We start from the raw sequence: 19,737 nt of genomic DNA on the forward strand, positions 1-19,737 counted from the left end.
CTCAGAAAAACTGTACGTACACGCACACACATGCAGTTGTTTTCATGCAAAAATAAAAAAAAAATGCTGCTCACAGTCACTGATGTCGGCCGCAGTGTGTCAGGGAACCCTAACGGCAAGTGTTTTTGTTTCTGTCAGAGATGCTGTTGTTAAAACACACACACAGACACACACACACACACACACGGCCAATTATGTTAAGAACTTGCGAGGAGTGTATTGTCGGGAAGTCACTTAGACTTTGAAAGGTCACCTTACCCCGAATAAGTCTCGACTCATTGTCATTAAGTCAGTCAGTCAGTCAGTCAGTCATATACATGCTCAAATATTATTTACATTTGGAAAACATTTTGACCCCTGAACAAATACAAATGACTATTATTCCAAAAAATTATTCAAATTAAAATTATGACATATTCAGAAAAGGATTTTAAAAAAAAGATATCAACTAAATAATTCTGCTCGGCCAAAAGAAACGGGAACGAATTCGTTGATGCGACATTTGGTTTTTTGTGACGAGCCCTCTTTGAAATGCCAATCAGTCCCCTCCCTCCCCAAAAATGACACACAATTTTGAGACGTAAGATATTGAATACAAGATGCTCACAACTGCTCATTAATTAGCAGTAATCGTAGTCACTCTTTGCAGATGATAAAGAACTTGTGGAGCAAGCCCATCTTCATGCCTTCATGTCAGTGTGCCGAGCGCGATTCGATCTGTCACGCTTTGCTGCGTGAGTCACCGGCTGAGGAGTTTCAGTGCGTTATGAAAGGGAAAATGGGGGCCAAGGGCAGAACATTTCCTACATAAAAATGCAACTCTGAGTGCTGTGCAATTAAAAAAATCAAAAATACAAAAAAAAAGATTTCTCTCAAATCTTACTTAAAGACGGTAAATTAGCTACAGGTTTGTAATTATTAAAAACATTGGGGCCCAAACTGCTCTTCTTCAGAAGGGGCCTCACCACCGCCGTTCTAAAGTCGGCGGGGAATACGTTCGTCTGAAGAGAAGACTTTTTGTGTTTATTTGAATAGTTAAAGTGGAGCCACTGAATGTAATGTTGGTTTTAAATTCCTGTTAAAATTATCAACAATAAAATCACAGGGTGCAGGTAAAACGTCAGCAGGAGCGCTCTTTAAAATCTTCATAAAATCTGCACTTCAGAAGTTGGCTACAGCGTTTCCTCACTATTCTGACCGGGGCCGAGGAGGACTGTTATAAACAAAGGCGTGGCGTTGAAACGATAAATATCTGTTAAACATTATTATTAAGAGTCGTTTTAAAAAGTGGTGCAGTGCCACCTCCTCTTTTCACATCCCTGGTAGAAAATAAGAAGTGAAAATTTGGCAGGCAAGCCTCGGTGAGAGCAGCTGGTAATGGCCTGTAGGTGGGTGTAGTGAGCTTTTGATTTCAGTGGTTGCTGGTAGAAGAAGAAGCAGGGACCCGCACTGATTGATTTGTAAACAAGAGGCAGGTGGGAGCGGAATTGATGACTGCTGGGTGGATATTGGCTGCTAGCATTGAGCTGCCCAAAATGTTTCGACGGACACCGTCCGGCTGGTAAAAAGAACGACGATTCCAAAATAGGTTAAATTTGTCAATAAAAGCAAAATCGAGATGACCACAGGTGCTTAGGAGCCATGTAGTCAGACTTAAAAGGCGACTGAAGCGCTCGATGCCGCGGGATAGAGTCGGTAAAATGTCGCTCATCCAGACCGACAGCTCGCAAGTTCTCAGCAAAGCTCAGACGGCATGAACGTCTCTCTTCGTCTGCTCCGACTGTCGACGCGCAGTCTCGTTCGTCCCCAAGTGGACAATGAGCCGGGATATGGATGGTGGAAGAGAATCAAGAAGACAAGGCAGAATGCTTATTATGTCAATAACTTTGCCTTGTCCCCGACTATAATGGCAGTTGGTGGAAACAGAGGATGTGAAGAAGGAGCGCCAGGGGAACCGCAGACTCTTGTGGCAGAATCCCGACCCCGTTGTCCAAAAATGGTGCTGTTGAGGTCAGGTGGCGGCTGAGGACGGCCCCGGCAATTGGCGCCGAGGATGTGACTTACTCTTGACCGCCTTTGAGCGGGCAACCGGGCCACAGGTGGACTAACCCGCTCCGGGATTCCTGGCAGAGTTGGTGATGGTTCTCTGTTCTTCTTGTCGCGAGACATCCCCTCCACCCAGTTGGTACCACGCAGTGGTGTTGAGCAGAATGGACCCGGGATGGCGGCCTGATCCCAAATCACCGTGTCCGTCAGAGAGGAGCCTCAGTCGTCTTTGTCAAGATCTCGCTTTGAGTGCCCATCCATGATGAAAGCGAAGAGTTGGTGGAGACAAGGACTCTTTATTCCAGACATCCTCTCTCAGGTCAGTGATTGTTTTATTTGCGTTTTCCAGTAGGCTTTTTGATTGTCGCTGTGATAGTCAGGTATTTCGATGCACTAACCCCGGTGTCATATGTCAGGCTAACAACGGTTTGATCAACCCGGGCCGGCGTATGCTAGCTGTATGCTAGATGGGAGCATGTCCATAAAAATAAATAAAAGATTCACTGCGTGCAAAAATGGAAGAAAAATAGCTTGAAAAGAAGCTCTGCCAACTGGAAACAAACTGGGAACAGCAACAATGACTTCAAATTCCCTCTGGCATCCTTTTTTATAGCCTTCACACCACTTGGCAAAAGTCTTTACAGTGCTGTTAAAATGCCAGATTTTTGTGATTGGGGGGAAAAAAAAATATCCATCCATCCATCCATACATCCGAGCTGTTTATCCGGACGAGGGTTGCGGGCAGTCGTTGTGTTTGGAAAAAAAAGTCACAATAAGTCTTCAAGAACAGTTTATTTGGAGTTCTTAATAAGATGGCTGCCAGTTCATTTTGAACATAGCCATGCCGCCGCTTATCTTGTTTCAGGTTTGCACTTACTTTCCCTCGAAAAGTTTTCCCTTTTTTCCCGAATAATTGGGAAGCTGTGAAAAATGTCAAAAACAGTGGGATATGATCAATGAAGTAACACCTCCCTCTAGTGGTCCGGCTGACATGGTACAGATGATATGTCCTGATTGTTGTTGACTGTTGAACCACCAGAGGGCACACTTGGACAATATATGCTGTGCATTGTTGTCACTGATTGAATGAATGAATATCCTTTTTTGGGGGGTTAATGTTCTCGAAAACGCGCCAGTTTTTGCAAGACTGTTCTGTTGCAAATGTGTCCCATCGGTGGTCTCCGAAATCACCCTGTAGCGCCCCCTGCCGGATTAGAAAAGCGGTGTCCCTGACAACAGGTTGGCCAATTGAGATCAAGGAGGAGATGCCAGGAATCGAACAGGAAGTTGGCCATTTTAGACTGAAATGGCAATTTTAGGGTCGATTTCATGGCTTGAAAGTTTAAAAAAAAACAAACTACCATAGGGCCTGACCTCCGTTTTGCCCCTCGTAAAGAAATTGGGCTGTCATGAGAGGACACCACAAGATTTCTCAAGCTCCAATTGCACCAGAAGTTGACCAGTTTAAAATGAAAGAGCCATCTAGGTGAAATTTCCAGGGTATGTAATTAGGGTTAGGTGGCTAGGGTTAGTCGCTAACACCTTCAAGGGAATTCACCCAAATGCCCCCAATCGGAAGCAGATGGTTGACTCTAATTTGCCGGAGATTTTAGTCTACCGGTACGCCGTCATCTGTCAGAGGGGTCTTGGCTTCAAATCTGCATCATTTCAAGGATTTTAGTTTGTAAATGAAATACTGTCATAGAAATAAAGCCTTTGTGATGTGGCGCTCCTGGCGGAATGAATGAATGAATGAATGAATGACGGGAGGCACGACCGGCCTCTGCCTCAGGATTGTGTGCGTGTGCGTGTGTGTGTGTTTGGGAATGCATGAATGTCACCAGCTGGCGCATCTGCTCGGCTGGTGGAATACGTCCAAAAAGCTTAATTATCAAGCGTAATCATGCGTGAGATTGAAGCGAGGGAGCGGGCTCTGCGTGTAAAAACAACACACACTGGCTGCTGTGTGTCGCACATCCCACGAGGCTGCCTTGCGTGTGTGTTTGTTGTGTACTCATGTTGTTCATTAAACTCCACTAATAGAAGCTTTCTCCAGCTCCAGCGCTGCTTCACCGCGTGTCAATATTTGGCTAAAAATGGGACATTTAACAATTCATGCGCAAACGCCGTGTTGCACTTTTTGGCTCCACCCAGCAGACAATTCAAGAGGCGCACCTTCTTCCGAATGTTTTGACCTTCTCACGTGGTCACTGGGGTGACTGACAGCCTTTTTTCGCACTCCACCTCCAACCACCTTGAACAATGTCACCGCAGCCAAGACACCGCTGACACGCTCCATCGCTTTTATTGACCGGCTGACAAAGCCCAGGGTCCTGTGGTTGCGGGGGGGTGGACAACCAGGTGGGGGTCCGCACTCATTAGTGTCCATGCGGCCGTCATTGTGCTTATTGGGCTTCCCGTCTCTCGGGCTCCCTCAGGAGCCGTGTGGCAAAATGTCAGACTAATTAGCCTCGGACGACTCTGAGACACTACCTGCTGCACTCTCCAGCGGCTAGCACGAGAAGCTAACGTAGCACTTTTAACATTATCAGGCAGCAAGGGATGCAAATGTGCACAAGCCATGAAATTCACCCCCAAATTGGCCACTTCGAACCAAAATATTTGCCTTCAGCCTCAATTCTGGGCATGGGAATTTGAGACTTTTTCATGCATCCTATTATGATAGACATGTCATTGACATTTCGTGTCCATGAAATTTTTTTCCCAAACTTTCAAGACGTGAAATTTGCTCAAAAGTGGTTGCTTCGAACCAAACTGTCTGACTTTGTTTGATTTTGGTGTATGGGTCCATGAGACTTTTTCATGCATCTTGGACATGTCGATTTTGATTTCAATATGGGGAGTGAAACTGGAGTCGTGGGCAATTTTCTTTTCTAATTTACCAGTCTTAGAATTCACCCCATAATGGCTGCTTCAATACAATACAATACATCTTTATTTATATAACGCTTTCACAACAGCTCCAGCTGTAACAAACCGCTTGACAAAAGGTGGAGGTGTTCCTAATAATTGCACGTTTCCCAAAAATGTGTTGAAATGGGTGTTCCTCAAGGCTCACATCTTAGCCCCCTGACTTTATTGTTTTCGATACAACCTGTCTTGTCAGATGTGATGGCAAACTGATCGATGTATATTCCATTTCATAATGGGCAGTGGCTCATGACGTATTTGTATGTATTTGGTATCACTGGCAAATAATTTTCAAATGTTTCCATTTTCAGACTCCAAAAATCCGTTGTCCACCATTTTATTTCTACTGGGTAAAACACCTGAGTTTTGACCATGTAGATCGAAGCGAGAGTGTCTTTTTTTGGGGTGGAAAATCTCCACTCTGAGACGCGTTCAAACCTTTTTACATTGCGGGTGTTTTGATTTGAATGTGCATGCCTCAATTTGATCGTTTTGAACATTTAACGCCGGCGCCATTCATGGTGCCATTTTGAAACGAGCCGGTTAAAAGACTGACGTCTGTTTCCGCGGCGATCCATCATCACCCCCACATCCCGCCGCCATCAATATGCAAATGAGGGGGAATAAAACGGCCGCCGAAGCGCGAGTGCCTTCCCCAAGTGCATTCATTAGCCACCGTTAGCATAATTGATTCCCAGCACAGCCGTAAAAAAGACGGGCCACTCCTTCTATTCCCCGTAGTGTCGCCCTTTGGGACCCGGGCGGGCTGACTTCCATCATCAATCATTAAAGTGCATAAAGTGCTCGACTCAAAGAGGGGAGTCCCAGAGAGGAGAGCCCCAGAGCGGAGACCCCAGGTCGGTGATGCCTAAATCACCGAGTGACACGTACTAAAGTCCACCTGCACCCCAAACAATCATTTCTTAAGGAGCTAGGTGAATTGAAGTCCGCAACACAGAACCCCATTCATGTAAAAAGTTTAAAAATGACAAAAATTGACGTGTTTTTCGCCAGGACGGATATGAAACTTCACTTTTACCCCACCTCAATGACATCATATTTATTGCCTCATTCTTTCCTCAATTAAACTAGCTTACCGAATTAGCATATTCGCTAATTAAAATGCCAGCGTTGTCGTAACTCTGAGACGTCGACGTTCCGAGCAGGTGTAGGCCCCATTGAGGCGCCATAACCAAACTAGAATTCCCAAACGGATATTTCATCTGCCTGTCAACATCCTTCATCTTTAAGGTTATGATCGGGCGGCAAAGGCCCGACCCACATATCCCCGTCCCGCCCACCAAAGTAGGGACGCCCCTTTCCGTGATGTGCGGCACCTTGCAAAATGGCACATATTCATCAAGAATATTCATGATGGGCACAGATGGTGCGGAAATGGACTCGGTGTTGAAGACGCCGCAACCGGGCAGGCATATTAATGGAGCACGGATGCAAATGATGCATTTTGATATTTTGCCGCGATAATGCCTCGGCTTCAGGGGAGCCAGGAAGTGAAGCTGCAGCCAGCAAGTGGCTCCCACTTAGTCAACTTTTCAAGATATTGACGCGACACTAAGTGAAGTCAACCTTCAGTTCCAGATGCTTCTCCTAGAGGGCAGTGATGCTTTTCCTCCACTTGAGATGATATCATGAGACGCTTTATTAAGCACACGCAATGACAAACCAACCGTACTGTTTTTAAATCCGTTGGTTTCATATGCATCTGCACACACACAGACATTTATTTTCTCTTTTTTTTTTTTGTGACGAATACATGTGTTGAATGTTGGAAAAATAGAAAAACGAAAGACGCAAGGCCTTTTTGCCGTCCCCGCTCCTCCGGCTTTTTAGTGCCTCTCAAATGAAATGGAGGCAGGTGGCGCTCATGCATTTTTAACACTTGTGCGCCACCGTCAACGCTGATTTGCAGGCCGCCTGCACCTGTTTTCTTTGCCCGCCTTGATCCTCCATCGCGCCGCGTCGACTTCGAAATGGACTTTGGCTGTGAGGCTCAAAAGTTCTCCGCCGACATCTGCAATTGCCTCACACCCTGGAAACAAACACAGGGCGGCTTCGCTACAGCTGACCCCAAAATAGTTTATGGGGCACTTTGCAATTAAAATAAATAAATAAAATCAAAAATAAAAATAATAGTTTTAAAAAATGGTTTAAATACCAAATAATCTGCCAACAAAGGTTTTCCACCCCACAAAATTATATATTTTTTAATATTAAAAAAATTTATATAAAAAATATTGTACTTAAGTGACTGGGTGAATCCAAGATACTGAACCGCGAGTCTGCGCGATCCACTGTAATTTGCCATCGGGGGGGGGGGCTGATTGTCACCAGTAGCAACAGTCAAGTGGTTTGGTCATGCTAACCATAGTTGTAGCACATGTGGCTGTTCCACGCCCAAGCGCACTTTTGTCCAAAGTGCAAAGAAAACGCTTTCGTGTGCGGCAGCCTGGCGCCGTCCTGGCTAAATGCACTTTCACTGTTGACTGCTAACAGCAGTCAAGTTGCTTGCGTCTGAGAGCAAAACATCTGTCCAACGGGCTTTTTTTTTTTTCTCCTTTCTAACATGCCTAAAAATGCCACTAAGGGAGAATGTGGGCCGGAGAGATGGCAGGTCGACTAATGGGCCCGGACAACAGACAGATGCGCAATGGACGCGCATGCGCACATGCACATGATGGGCGGCCATGGCCGAGGGGAAAAGCAGCACCTGCTCCTCCAGTTGAAAACTATTTAAGGAGGCATCAAACTCCATCAGGGCGAGTCTGATTGCTCGAGTCTCTTCACACTCGCCGAGTCAATTACCCCCCTTCCCCCTTTCACCTTACACACGCACACTTTTTTTTTTTCCTCCTGCTGCCCAGCAACACCTGAGCCGCAGCCTCGGCCCTTTTGCGGGCTAATAGCGGTGCTCCAAGGGCACCTGCCGCCACAATGGCGTCCAATTGTGCCCCAATGTCACCCTTTTACCAAGCCTAATAGCCTCGGCAAGAGATGTGAGCTCGAAGTTAGTGGCAGCGTTTGCACATTGGCGTTTTTGCGACGACTCCTTGGCCGCGGCTTATTTATCCGTCGCTGTTTTGTTTTTTTGTTTTTTTAATCATCATCTTGACACATCTGTCAGATGGCGCGAGCAGGAATGCTAAAAGGTCAGCGGGCGATGCCGGCAGCTGCTCCCGCGCCCAAAAACCCCTCCCACCACCACCGAATAGCGCCGTCGTCATTATGCCGCAACAGATGGGACTTTTATTTGGCGGCGGCGGCGGGCACGAGCTTGTGAGAGAGTTACGCCACATCTGTACTCCTGAGCAGGTTCGAATGCAAGGTTGAGACGTGCTTTCAAGGACAAAAGTGGTCACACTTCAAGTAAAGAGAACAACTACAGGTACCCTCGTCGTCATCTTTTTAGCAGAAGAGAAAACCAATCCGGGGCCCTTGTCTTTTTTTTTTTTTGGAACAACAGAGAAAATAACTCTTGCCTCTTTTAAGAGTACCATAACCATCTCCATGTCTCCTTTATTAGAAGGGCGAACAAATTTGTGTCGCGTTGTGGTCGCTTTTACTCGTAAACAACTCTGGGTCGGGCGGTCCCGTGATCTAGTGGTTAGCGCGTTGACCTCACATTGCAGAGGTTGTTTGTTTGATCCCGGCTCCGGCCTCCCTGTGTGGAGTTTGCATGTTCTCCCCGGGCCTGCGTGGGTTTTCTCCGGGTACTCCGGTTTCCTCCCACATTCCAAAAACATGCATGGCAGGCTGCTTGAACACTCCAAATTGTCCCTAGGTGTGAGCGTAGATGGTTGTTCGTCTCTGTGTGCCCTGCGATTGGCTGACAACGCGTTCAGGGTGTTCCCCGCCTACTGCCTGAAGACAGCTGGGATAGGCTCCAGCACCCCCCGCGACCCTTGTGAGGATAAAGCGATTCGGAAAATGGATGGATGGATGGACAACTCTGGGTACTCTGATCAGAGATGAAAGTCCTCCGGATTTTCCCGGAATTCCGGGTTTTTCAAATTTTTATGAAAATTTCTCCGGAGAATTGAGGAAAATTTGCATAATCCGGATATTAGTTGACAACATTGAACGAAGACGCGTTTGAGTTCGTTGTATTGCTTTCACGAGCTTAGCCATATTGAGGCACTAACACTAGTAACAGTAAAGAGATTTTTGTTTGTGTAATGACAGAAGGCATGATGGCGTTTGACTCATGGTTTAGTAGAACGAATGGCAACTCGCAACAACAGTAGCAAGCGTCATTTTGCCTCTCGGGTTATACCATCTCAACTTGAACGTGGGGGATAGTCCCCAAACAATTTTCGTCTCTTTATAAACACACCTGCTAAACCCCAGTGGAACGAATAAAAGACGCCGTCAACAAGACAGTTGTCGTAAAAAATATATTTGGCCAAAAAGGGAAAAACACAGATTGGCAGAAAATCGTGTCCCTCCGACTTCGAGTGTCGTCTCGGCTAACTTAGCTTAGCTGTTGTCGTGTGTGACGTCATTTGCGTCGGCGCTGATTGGTTGAAATCAAAAGACGCGCTTGCGTACATGTTCGAGCTGAAACACGCACAGCAGAGAGCAGCGGACTATCTACTGCTGAGGCTCGCTTAGCTTGAGTGGAGTCGTCACAACAGTAATACCCTCGCCTCGCATTCTCATGGCCTCGTCATATCTTGGAGATTTCGAAATTTCGGCCCTAACGGAAGCCACAAAGGGTACCACACACACACACACACACACACACACACACACACATTTATTTATTTATTTTCCGGAATTTTCAGAAAAGTCCACTTTCATCTCTGTCTGATGGTCGCATTCACGAGGACAGAAAACAACCTCTTTGTGTTCACCTTTTATTAGAAATGTAAAAAACTCTGGGTCCTTTTTTTAAAATATTTTTTTAATCAAGAGCAATATGTACGCTGAACAGAACCAGGGAGCAGATGACCCCTGACCTCTGGTCATCTGAACAAGAAGAGAAAACAAATGCAGGTCCCCTTTTATTGGAAGAGTGAACATCTTCCGGTTTGTGGTCATTTTACTCTCTTTGGATGAGCAAACACCTTCAGGTCATCCTGTGGTGACCTGTAATCGAAGCGGAAGCAGCTCCGCGACTCGGTTTCTTGGAAGAGTCAACAATTCAGTGTTTCTTTCCCCTTTAACTGGAAGAGCAAAGCGCTCTTGCTTCTCATTCGGTCACCCTTTTTTTTTTTTTTTTGGAAGCAAAAACAATTAAGTAGAACAACAAACAATTCCAGGACCCCGTTTTATTAGAGGAGCAAACAACTCCAAAAACTCCTTTCTTAGAAGAGTGAACAACTTCCTGTTTGGGGTCATTAATTAGAAGACCAAACAATTTCAAGTCCTCTTATGGTTTCCTTCGCTGAAAGGGCAATCAATTCCAGATCCCACTGTGCTCACTTTTATGAGAAGAGCAAACAACTCCATGACCTGCTTTATTTGAAGGGTAGCAAACTGCAGATCTTGGTCTTGTGGCTCCATTTATGAGAAGAGCTTCTTGTCATCTGATCAAGTCTTTCAATTCCAAATTATGCACACAAACACACACACCATACTGTGATTGGTTACAAAACTAACATGATCATTTGTTGCTAGGTGGAATGTGTGTGCCATTTAAGAGTTGTTTTCTTTATTAGTTCAGACATAATGACCATTTGTGTGTTTGTATGTGTCAGCGCTCATATTTTTAACAAATGCGCCGCTCTGCTTTGACTGACAGCTCCCTATCTCATGAAGCCCCCCCCCCCCTTGCCAAATAAGCGGCCCATTGACTTTACAACTGCACTTTCCCTGAACTTCAGCGTCTGAACGCAATGTCATACATCTTCGCTGTGAGCGTGGGCGTCGGCAGCTGGTTGCAGTTCGACTTTGAGGCAATCAACAGAAGAATAAAAAGTTAATTATGAATGAATTAAAAGTGGATCTGTAACGGTTGCGTTTGGGAGGATGTCGGGCGTGATGGATTCTGTGAATTAGATGTCGTAATGGGCTTCGCTGAAGCACTTGTGCATCCGTGATGGGACTGGAAGGGGCTGATGTGTACATTATGTAGCGCTATTAACCTCTTGATATACAATTTGCCACCCACTTATGGCGCGGGTACAAGGACATTAAGGCCACTTGGATCTCCTTATATTCGGCGTTAGCTGATTTATGGAATTCTATAGTGAGGAACTTGACATCCTGGATAACAAGGAACAGACAAAAAGTACATTAAAACAAGAAGCTTGAATGCAGTAATAAAATACAAAATGCGCGTTTCTATACTAGCTAGCCAACAACTGCGATAATGACTTGATGGTACCAAGCCAGCTAGCTTGGGACTAACGTTAGCAGCTAACATTCTTAAACATCCACAACTGTCAGCCAGAAGCGAATTGCTAGATGGCCAGCAGCAGCAGCTAGCAGTTGTTGGTTAACTAGCTAGCTCATGATTCATGTTGGCCTCAAGCATATTTAAGGACTCAACAGTCGTAAGAGTGCTAAAATAAGTGGCAGCTATCTAGTAGCTAACAGTCTGCAGGTGGCTAGTTAGCTTGTGGTTAATGATGGCAACTAACATTTTGTCTCCTGCACAAGTGTAAAAATAAGTGCCAGTTTGCTAGTTGCTGACAGCAAATTAGCCAGCTAGCTGTCTAGCTAACAGTTGCTGACGAGCTTGCTTGCTAGATCAAATTAATGTTAGTAAACATTTTTAATAACCACAACTGTTATACGAGTATAAAAATAACTGGTAAAAAATAAGCTGTTGGTAACAGCTGACCTTAGATGGGTATACAGCTAGCTAACTTGCAATTAATATCAGTGGCTAACATTCCGAAACACCCTCAACTGTTACACAAGTGTAAAAATAAGTCGTAGATAGCTAATTTCTAACTGGTAGCAGTTGGTGGATATTTAACTAGCTATCTAGCTAATTAGCTTGAGCTATTTTGCACAAATGTCATGCAAGTGTAAAAGTATATTTAACTCTATATTTGATAAGTTTGCATCTAGCAAGCAGCACTCATACAAGGTAACCATGATAAAAACGCCCAAACAGCAAAATTTGCTGTTTGGGCGTTTGCTGTTTGAGTCCACTGTGGTTTAGTATCGTCGGCCCGCAGAAAACGACAACGCAGGAACACTAATCACCATTCCGCCTTTCACCGTTGTGACTGATGAGCTCCTTTGACCCATCAAGTCGCTAATGTACCTCTTTTGTACCGTTCCCGCTCATTTTCAATTAAGCGGCGTGGCCATTTACATATGTTAATGAGTGTCATATTAATTATCCTGGAATTGGCTATGGATGAAGTCATTGTTCGTGACATGGGAAAGGTGTGTTAATTTTTAATTTTTTTTTTTTTTTGCTGGGCCGCATGCCATGTCTGAGTCGAGCCTTGCTGACGTTTTTAATAATTGAAGCGTCCCATCTCGCACAAAGGATGTGCACCCGCGAAACACCCCCCCACCCCCAATCATGTAGCTTTCACGGTTCGCAAGCATATGGTTGTGTAATGAGCTTGTAAAATAGTCATGCCAAGTGGCCAGCATCTTCTTCCTCTTCTTCCGCCTTGTTTATGTGAGATTGATGACAAATCATCCAAGTCTAGCAATGTGGACTCGTCCATCTGTTTGGCACACGGGGTTTAAATTTGGTTATAATCTGAAAAAAAAAATCGCTCAGACAGGTGCTCATCGAAAGACTGTCGGAAATGGCCAAAACGACACTGAAACTGTTGATTTGAACCAAAATGAAATTTTGATGTCTTTTCCAGACATTTCATTGAGACTTTTTAGTGGGTCTTCTCATGATATTGCTACGAAATTCCATGTTGCAAAGTGAAACTGTTTTCGGCGGCAGGATTTTTGTACTTCACTTGTTGGCTCGTGATCAACAGAAGTAACTAGCCTCTAGGGAGAGCTGTAGCACACATTTGGAGATGTCTCCTGCGGTATAAAAATCCGACACATAATCCAGCATCCTTAGTTCTTTTCAGCTACAATTTGAAATGAATAGGTAGCATCAAAAGACAAGTGGGCACTCCACATGAAGACGCCTCCCCCCACCCCCACCCTCTTTCACCCATGTACCCCTCCCTTTATTTCACACAGCTACACTTCACAGGCACGAAGTAATCACACACCCCCTGCTGAGATGAAAGCCTGATTGGATATCTGAGGGCGGCCTCCCGCCTTCATTTGCATGCTAATTGATGAACGTGCGCACACGCGCGCACATATACAGTTACACACTCAGACCTGACATCTGTGGCATAGCGTTAGCGTTTTGGCGAACAGCATAGCGTTAGTTTACAGATTGTCATGGAGTGCGTTGTATGGTGATGGGACAAAAACAAAAACACTTGTGCGTCAGCATTGTGCCGTGTTTGAAACTCCCTATTGGTGCGTGTGTCACTTTAACAACAACAAAATCATGTGATCAATATAGCAAGTGTGTCGTTTGGATGTGCCGCGCCAAATTGTGTTTGCAAGGAAACAAACTGTAGTGCTATGTTGTGGGTTTGCTGGATGGATATTATACCCCTGCCCGTGTCTGTGTTGGAGTTTGGCTTTGCTTCTACAGGGATCGTTCTCGAAAATTTTCCACAAGTTTGCAAATATTTTCATCTTCTGATCCCAAATAAGCGAATTTTTTCTCCTCCATTGGGCTTAGTTTACGGTTAGTTTTTAATCAAACGTTTCTATTCTTCACTCGTAAGAGATTTGACTTTTTTTTTTTTTGGCTTGTAGACGCAAATGACGATGCAGACGACCACGTAGCTGTTGATTTTTGATGGATGTAACTGAGTTAGTACGGACAGAAGCATGACTCTGGGCCTTGTTGACTTTAGCCTCGCGTTATTTGAAAAGTAGCCTACCAATCCATCCCTGCTCTTCTTTCACCTCATCAATAATACGTGAGCACACACACACAGCAACACAACACCCATGTAATATGTATGGACACACGCGCAGCAGGGCTTCTTCTTGTTTCGTTTGAAACCAACCAAAACTATTTCAAAGATAGACACTGCTGAAATTTTGATGAGTGCGCCGCTCTCTCGCTCGCCCCCCCGCCAGACAGAATTGATTCTCTCACACGACATCAATACGAGCAGTGCTGTAACATCAGAGACACGTCGAGTGCGCAACATGCGCATGCACGAGCAAATCAATGGAAAGTCCAAAAAAAAAAATGCAATCAATGTGAAACCAAAAGAAATCAGTAACAGCAATATAAGTCAAATGTATTAAAATAAACAAAAATTACATTTCGCATCAAATCATGACCTTAAAAAGGTCAAAAAAATTAGAACATGATGAAATTTGCATTACCTAGTTAGCATGGCATTATTTTACAACTATTACACAGTGTGCATGGTCCAACTGAATTCGCGGATGACATCATAGCTTTATTCTCAGCCTCCGTTTGAGGTTTTCTGAATGTTTTGGTGTTGTTTTTTGTTTTTTTGCCACAGAGGTGACATTAATATTTTGCGAGGCTGCGCCATACCACTAGCATGTCATTTTCCCAGCATCCTTCCCGACCTGCTTTTTGCGTTTTCTTCTGTCAAAGCTGTGATTTCTTTTTTTTTCTCTTTCCTACACTTGCTGCGTCTTTGTATGGAAAAATACCCCGAAAAAATGGATAGAGTTGAAAGTCAATAGGCCGCGTAAGTCCCGGCGTCAGCTTGGCAGAACGATTGGTTCTGCTGGCCTCTTAATGAATGTGGACTGCAGCTACAGGGCGCCCTTTGGGTCTCTAAAAGCCGACAAGATGCTAAGCGCTCCCTCGAGGATCAAGGGGGCCTGTCATGGCCGACCCTAATGCGAGCTGGTGGCCCGCGCAGATCAGCTAGCACCACCAATAGTTACTAGTATCTTAAAGTGAGCATTTTGATCAACAAGCTAATAACACCAGAGCAATATTGGACGTACCGGTAACGTCTTCCCTTCAATTATGTGTTCCCCGACTTGTATTTTTCAAGTTGTAAATCCATCCATCTACCCATTATTCGAGTTGGTTATCCTTTAAATAATAATAATTATAATAATAATGGCGAGTAAGCCAACACCAGTTTAGCATTTTTACATACAGGGTTAAGAACAGTTAGTAGCCTACCGTTAGCATTTTGGCTAACAAGCGCGATAACAAAATGAATGGCTGGCTTTTTTTTTTTTTTATGTTTTTTTTTATTTTATTTTTTTTATTTTTTTTTATAAAGCACTACAAAATTGTCACAGAAGTGGCACTCGGCTGTGATAGAAATTGGCAGCGACCCGGATGGATGGCTTTGGATTTTCGAGTGGCGGCGTGGATGAAAGGCGCCTTTGAAAAGAGCCTCGCTGGTGGAGAAGTGAGCAAGGAGGAGCTGACAAAATGTTGTTTTCAAGGCTTTTTATTTTTTTTCCCCTACATCAATTAGTAAAACCGTCTCTTTCCTTCGCGTTCCCCTTTTTGAACCTGGCATTACGCTCACTTTTCAAACAAAAACAGACACAAATGCAGAGACGCTAGCTAAAGCTATGCAGTCAATTTTATATATATCTCAAATGCTTCACGGACAGAGAGCGTTGGAAGAAAATGACTTTGAACTTAATGTCAGCTGACATGAAAGCAGCCAGGCGGGATCACGGCCTTTCTTTCTCAGGTGTGATGAGGCGTCAACGTTCTATGAGCGACGGGGTCGCCGCCACGAAGGCGGCGGGTGAGGGCGGGCCGCTTACTGAGCCAGATGATCGCACGCCAAGCGGGCCTCTTTTGTCACCGCCAGACAAAAGTGTCGGTTCTCCCACGGGAGGTGAAAATAACAGCTGGCTCCAAAATGTTGGGTCTGTTGGTATTTGGTTTGAAGTGTTCCAATACTTTTGTCCATGTTGGAAATGATCGTGGTTTCTGACGTCATCGTGCAACAACGATGAACAGCTTCGATGAATGGTTTAAAATTGTGAATTTCTAACAGAGTGATTAGAATCCAAATCATCTTTCCTGGCCATGTATGTAAATATATACATTTTATTTAAAGATGTTAATTGTGCATGTTAATTTATTCATGAATTAATAGTTGAATGTGGAAATTAACAATCAGAAGAAAAGAATTGTAGTGCCTTATCTTTGTATAAGAGAACCGTTCAAAACAAATGCAACTGGTTGACGAACGACATGGCTGGAGATTAACAATTTTACACACACACACACACGCACACACGCACCCGCGTACGCGCACACACATTTCACACGCATTTGATTAATTGTATCCGTGCGTCATTATGCGGCAGCCTGCTGCTAATTAACTTAAGCGCACTTTTGCATATTGCACTTGTTTAATTTCTTCAGCGGCAGCGCCATTAATGACCAAAAAAAAAAAAAAACAACAAAAAGAAATTTCATCGGTTTTCACTTGCTGCTGAATGCCAAACGAAATGCTCGCAAGAAAATGCTCGCCAGCGCGAGACGCTTTGTCCTGGTAGTGTCCACTTTAGAATCATTTCATCCTAAATTATTCACCAAACAAGTTGAATTAAATGAAGCTGTGACATTTTGTCAAACTATTTGAAAGCATGTTTGATATTTTGTGGGAAATTGCCCAATTTGGGTCTGTTTTCAAATTTTTGTCGATTTCCTGCTGAATTCTTTGCACACTGTGCACCCAAACAGTGGCGTGTATACTGTGTCCTGTTTCTTTTCATTGATTTATTTGTTATATCGATGTCAGTTTTTGTTTAATTTCCGATTAAATTCTTAGCACATTTTCCACCAGAACAGGATGTGAAATGTTGCGCTTTCTAAAACACCCTTGACAGCATTTGTTCCTATTTGTCGAAAATTGACCAGTTGGGCCAATAATAGCGTGTTATTTTTTTTGTATAATTACCTACAAAATTATTCAGAAAAACATGTTTTCTACAGCATTTTTTAAGTCATTTGGGCAAAATAGGTGAGTTGGGAAAATAATCGTTTTTGTGTGATGTCTTCCTGGATTATTGAGAAAACATGTTTCGGGCTAAATTTTAAATTTGTTATTATTATTATTATTATTATTATTATTATTATTATTTTTGCACCAAAACAAGATGTCGAATCCCTGTTTTTATTTCTGGAAAATAGTTCAGTTCAGACAAGAAAATCATGTGACACGTTTTTGTATGATTTCTTATTATCAAGTCAAGTGACGCACAAATTTATTGTCAAATGTGCTGTATGTGCAGCACAGATGAAATTTCTTCCCTCTCAAGACAACATGCAACAAGAGGAGCCGCTGCGGGTGCCCGCGCCGCCATCAAAAGAAAAGTGAACATAAAATGACAAAATAATACAAGACAACACATTATAATAATCAGATAACCAAACAAGACACTTTGAAGTCTCATTTTTTTGCCATTCATACATATTTTGACGATTGGTGTGATTTTGAGAAATTCTCCTGTGGGCGTTCATGGTCGTACGAGTAAAACAATTTCCAAGTGAAGCGCGGCCACCTTCCCCGCCAAGCGACCGCCGTGATGACTCATTTGCCTCCGAATGATGTAACAGACAAACGAGCGGGGCGTCGCGGCGATTCACGGCGCCCATGCGTGGTCGTCGGCGCGGCGCTAACTTGAACCTCTTCATTGCCATTGACGGCTAAAAACGTCAAAGATCCATTTGAACCGGACTGGGAGTGAATGGTTGAAAACAAAAAAAATGAAAGAACTCTTTTGACGACACAAAACACGGAAATGCCTGTTCATTTCCCATAAATATCGGAAAAGAAAAACTGCCCGCACACAAAGTGAGGTTTGTTTGTCGGCTAAAAACAGCACTGCAATTTCGTGCAATCAGACACAGGCTGCTCACCCGAGCACCATTTTTTTTGTGTGTGTGTGTGTGTGTGTGTGTGTGTGTGTGTGTGTGTGTGTGTGTGTGTGTGTGTGTGTGTATGTGTGTGTATGTGTGTGTGTGTCTACCCTGCAGTGCAATAACTGTCAACAACATCACCCCCTCCCTGCCACCCCCCCATAGCGTGGGTCAGCTGTAAGAGTAGCGCATCATTATGCACCGCATCACGTATGCCACGCCCCCTTTCAATACATTCGCTTGTATTTTACCCTCGCGCAAAACAATTTGAATACTTTACTGCGCAAACGGACGTCGGAAAACGTCAGTCTGTCGTTTCATTCATGATTTGTGCGCGAGTGGCACCGACGCGCGTAGCAACACGCGTGTGAGAGAAAACCGACAAAAGTGCTTTGATTTTGTTCGATTGTTTGTTTCGTTTCTCGCCGTGAGTCAAACTTCTGGTTTCATCCGGATCGTCTTTATTTTTTTGCACGCCCGAGAGTGACGCGTTAAAAAGAGGAGATGCTCTCTCGCTGTCATCACAAAGAACTATTTATTTTCTCCCGCTGTGAAGCACTTCAGCTCAGATCATTGACAAAACGCCCCGCCCCCCCTGCACCCGATTCCTGAGTGCCTTCATTTACTTTTGTTGTTACCGTTAATATTTCATGGCAACTCGTTTCAATATTTATCCCGCCCGCCGCTTCATGAATTTTAATGCCGCTTGAGCATGCGTGCGTCCCCCCGCCACCCCCCACCCGAGTGGCGCGCTTGTGAATTTTCAAGGCGTGATTGAAACATGAAGTTTACCTTCGGCCGTGACAACACAACAGCGGGCCGCGTCCTGTTGTTTCCTCTTTTGCCTGGTAAATAAGCAAAATGTCGGGCCGGGTGGTTGTCATGACAACTGCGAACCTCACCCGGTGCTGGCTTGTTACCTCTTCCAAGCACAAGGCTAAAAAAAAAAAAAAAGACTTGACAACATCAAGTTCTTCGGCCGTAGTTGGCGCTGTACTGCGGCATTTTGGCGCTTCGGCAAGTTCTCATCTGCATCAGAGTTGAAATGTCTTTGCTCACAATCTCTTGTCAGTTTTTTTTGGAATGAAATTTGATCGATCAAAAGTACGAGGTATCAATACTCGGTATCACAGCCTACTCAGGAAAAAAAAAAGTGATATTGAACATCCCGTCATCAATGTGCAATGCAAACATCAGTCGGCAAGTCGCAAAGGCAACTCATGTTTTTTGTTTCCCTTTCGCATCCACACCCAAACTAATGCAAGCCTCAGTCCGTTCATTCAAATACCCAAATATTGTAAATGTTGTCGGTGTCTACAAATGTGAACATCCCTCTTCTCCGCGCACCTTGTGCCTCTTGCCATCCACTCATGTACACGGTTCACACCGGACCTCCTTCTCCTGCTTGTTCGCCTCCAAATGGACTGGACGCCCTCACGCGGAGAACGCTAGCGTCCGTTCAATATTTAACCTGCCGGCCTTGTAGCGTGTGAATTTTTCATGCGTGTACACTGTAGCATTGTCTCACACAAGTTGACACGCAACCCATGAATAAACGATTGCATGCCGGTAGCGCTCTTTCTCGCTCTCTCATACCAACCAAAGTTGGAGCAAATTTTTTCTTTTTATTAATTTATTTTTTAAGACCATTTTTATTTTATTTCAAAACTCTTTTTTCCATTTTAATTTGCGTTATTTTCCATGAACTTGCTTCAACGCGCTTGCACGGAAAGCTCCCGACAAAAGCGTATGGACGTGCAAATTAGAGCACGTTGTAATAAGGGCTGAGAGCAACCTGTCCCTTCCAAATGAGCGCTTGTTACTTTGACAGCCGCCGCCTTATTAAGGCTTTGAAGCGGGCCCGGCCATGACAGGCGTATTGTTAAAAATTAAGG

At 44.3% G+C, this 19,737-nt stretch overlaps 1 protein-coding gene across 1 annotated transcript in view; it reads left to right on the top strand.

Annotated features, from left to right (window-relative positions):
- Window positions 1–1,963: 1,963 nt before the first annotated feature.
- triqk (triple QxxK/R motif containing) overlaps window positions 1,964–19,737 on the top strand; it is a 31,741-nt gene continuing 13,967 nt past the window's right edge. Inside the window, exon 1 of the mRNA XM_019895975.1 lies at window positions 1,964–2,365. The gene's annotated coding sequence lies outside the window, so the exon portion shown is untranslated. The remainder of the gene's footprint in view (window positions 2,366–19,737) is intronic.

Source organism: Hippocampus comes, unplaced genomic scaffold (genome assembly GCF_001891065.2).
Source record: "Hippocampus comes isolate QL1 unplaced genomic scaffold, H_comes_QL1_v1.1 scaffold16, whole genome shotgun sequence".
In the NCBI taxonomy this organism is placed as follows: domain Eukaryota; kingdom Metazoa; phylum Chordata; class Actinopteri; order Syngnathiformes; family Syngnathidae; genus Hippocampus; species Hippocampus comes.